Below are 3875 nucleotides of genomic sequence, written 5' to 3' on the forward strand. Positions count from 1 at the left end.
GAAAAGGAGGGACAATCTCCTCCTGTACCAGTCAGATCCGATTTGATGGTACACACACACACATACGCATACACACACACACACACACACACACAAAATAATAAAATAATAATAAAAAAATTTTAAAAAAGAATGAGCAGATTGAGTAAGCAGCAATGCAAGCAAGCATAAGTAGGGAAGATAAATATGATATCGCATGAAGATCACCCTGGAGCCAGGGACAGAAGCTCAGGAGAAAAGGACTTCTCTCTGGCTCTGACTCAGAGAAACATCCTCTAGAGTTGGTGTCCTGAATGCAGACTTTTGGTTTTCTAAACAATGGGGAAATAAAGCTCCCTCTGTTGAAGCTACTTCCTTGTGGTGATTCTGGTACAGCAGCATGAGTTAACCAGGTCACCAAAATTAAAGTATATCTTCAAAGCAGACAGGAAAAAAAATTGTTTCCTTCAAATATTAATCTAAAAGATAGTAAGTATAAAATTAACTTTTAAATGCTGGGGTGGGATGTGGGGAGAAGTGTATAATCTAAAACACTGTAAGTGAAATAATACTTAAACAATGAAAGCAACAACTACAAATAAAATTTTTAAAATAAGGAAAAATATGAGACTTTTTCTAGGCGTAAAAAAAACAACAAAACAAAACAAAAAAACCCAGAATCAGTCACCAGCATTTCTGTCCTAACAAAAATATTGTAAGAATTGTTGTTGTTGTTGTTGTTGTTGTTGTTTGGTGCCAGTCGTAGAGGACTCATAGCAACCCTGTGAATGAAAGGCCTGAGCATTGTTCATAGTGTTTCCGGAGGCAAGCCATTTCGGAAGTGGATGCTGCTCCTGCTTCCAGGCTTGATTTAGTAGGGGAGCTCCAGCCAACACGTCCACCATGGGTGCCCATTACCACAATTGACACATCACTGTCACAATGGTCAGCATCACAGCAACCACGAGTTACCTCTGTACAGAAATGCACAGACCAGTGCTATACCACCTAGAAGAATGTTTGACAGGAAAACAATTTGAACCTGACCTGAATGTTGCAGATTAAAATCACCCACCTTCAGCTTGGTAGCATAACTTTCTTTCCACTAGGCCAACATAGTTCTCTCTTTGTCATTGTTGTTATTGCTGTTTGGTGCCTTCGAGTCGTAGATGACTCATAGCGACCCTATGAACGAAAGGCCTGAGGGTTCATAGGGTTTCCAGAGGCAAACCATTTTGGAAGTGGATGCCACTCCTGCTTCCAGATGATAAGAATGTGTTAGGCAAAAGGAAATTAGTCCCCATTAGATACATGAATAAAATAAATATTTTGACTGTGTGAATCATAACAAATTATGGTTAACATTGAGAAAAATGAGAATCCCTGAACACTTAATTGTGCTCCTGCAAAACCTATACTTAGATTAAAAGGTTACTGTGCACACAGAGCAATGGAACACTGTTGTTGTTGTTGTGGTGGTGGTGGTGGTGGTGGTGGTGGTTGTTAAGTGCCGTTGAGTTGTAGACAACTCATAGCGACCCTATGAATGAAAGACCTGAGCACTGCTCACAGAGTTTCCAGAGGCAAGCCATTTCAGAAGTGAATGCCACTCCTGCTTCCAAGCTTGTTTATTTAATCAGGAAGCTCCACCAAATACTGTCCACCATGGGTGACCATTATTGCATTTGGTCCATCAGTGTCACAGTGTTTAGCATCATAGCAACCATGAGTTACCTCTGTACAACAAAGCACAGACCAGTGCTATACCACCTAGAAGAATGTTTGACGAAAAACAATTTAAACCTAATGGGTTTTTAAATAGCAGGCATTATCACATCTCCTCACTTCCCTTAGCGAATCAACATTCCACCCTACTGAATCCTAGCCTGCAACTTCTGTAGAACCAGCTCCTGTAGATGACTTCCAAACTGGTCACCAGCACCAGGCCGCCTACCAAAAAGGATTTTTAAATAGGAGGACTTATCAAGTCTCCTCACTTCCCTTAGTGAGTCAACATGATTTAAAATTAAGAAAGATGAGCCTTAGGCTTGTATCATCTCTCTATACCTATTCAATCAAAATGCTGAACAAACCATTCAAGAAGCTGGACTCTGTGAAGAAGAATGTGGCATCAGGATCAGAAGAAGACTCATCAGTAACCCGCATTATGCAAATGGCACAGCCTTGCTTACTGAAAGTGAGGAAGACTTGAGACATTTGTTACAGAAGATCAAAGACTACAGCCTTCAATATGGATTGCATCTCAATATCAAGAAAACAAAAATCACCATTGCACTGATAGGCAACATAATGATAGATGGAAAAAAGATTGAAATGGTCGACAACTTCATCTTGATGGATCCACAATCAACACCCTTGATACCAGCTGTCAGGAAATCAGAAGTCTGCACCGGAAAATCTGCAGTCCGACACCTCTCTAAATTATTGAGGTTCAAGCGATGGTGCCAGTTTGGGGATTAAGTAGAATCTGATTCACACCATGGTCTTTTGAGTCACTTGCTATGTATGAGAGCTGGACAATGAATAAGGATGACAGAAGAAGAATTGATGCCTTTGAGCTGTGGTGTTGGAGAAGAGTACTGAATATCCCGTGGACTGCCAAAAGAACAAACAAATATGTCTTGGAGAAAGTGCCTCCAGAGGAGTTCTTGGAGGGAAAGATGGTAAAGCTTCAACTCACATACTTTGGGCATGTTGCTAGCAGAGGCTATCCTTGGAGAGAGATATCCTGCTTGGAAAAGTGGAGGGTCAATAGAAGAGAGAAAGACCCTCAACTGGGCAGATTGACACAGTGACTGCTGCAATGGGCTCAAGTGTTTTAGAAGTTGTGAGGATGGCACAGGAAAGGACAGGACTCAGGTCTATTATTCAAGGGTTGCTATTTGTTGTACTTGACTGGATACTGCCCAACAATGATAGAAACAGAAAATTTGAGACAGATTAAAGAACAAAAAAAAAATAAAGAATATGTGAGTAAATATAAGTTAATATCGATTTTACAAACAAATCATATAAATACATGTGTTTGAAATTATATATATATAATTAAAATGACTACATGAAGTAAAAAGCAGGAGGAAGACTAAACAAAAACTTGTGTCCTATGGTGAACTTCAACTGGTTAGACCTCAAAACCAATGTCACTGGACATGCCATGATCAAACTTTGCAAAGGTGAAAACAAAAAATTCTGAAAGCTGTTTACAAAAACCAGAAGTTGTCTGTGAATAAGACAAATAAGCTTAAATTTTTCTTTCTCAACAGAAACTATGCAGGCCAGAAGGCATATACAAATTCTTGAAAGAAAAAAAAGATGCCAACTAAGAATTTTGCAGACAAACAAAATATGTTGTTGAAATTAAGACATTCCCAAATAAACAGAGATAAAGGAATTTATGAGAACCTGATAAATCATACAAGAAATGCTTACATTATTTGTTTATTTGTTCTTTTGGCAATCCATGGGATATTCAGTTCTCCAACACCACAGCTTAAAAGCATTAATTCTTCTGTCGTCCTTATTCATCATCCAGCTCTCAGATACATAGCAAGTGGCTAAATATATATCTTCTTATCTTTCATATTTTAGGAAGGTTTTCATCTGAAGAACATTTGACAATTTTCTATTCACTTTTTCTTTATAGATAGGTATTGAGAGATCTGTCTTCCATTTTACTGGTTCTGTATTCCACTGAATACACTGATTCCATTCTACCCTGTTATACTTCCATGCTTTTCTAAAAGTTCAATGTTAATTATTTAATTTCTGTTTGCTCTATTTTTATAAGGCTCTCTAGTGGTCTACTGGTAAGAAGCTATGCTCCAATCCCAAAGGCACATGTTGTTGTTGTTGTTATGTGCCTTCGAGGCGTTTGC

Source organism: Elephantulus edwardii, unplaced genomic scaffold, assembly GCF_000299155.1.
Source record: "Elephantulus edwardii isolate Elephantulus edwardi_28Jun2011 unplaced genomic scaffold, EleEdw1.0 scaffold00064, whole genome shotgun sequence".
Taxonomy (NCBI): Eukaryota; Metazoa; Chordata; class Mammalia; order Macroscelidea; family Macroscelididae; genus Elephantulus; species Elephantulus edwardii.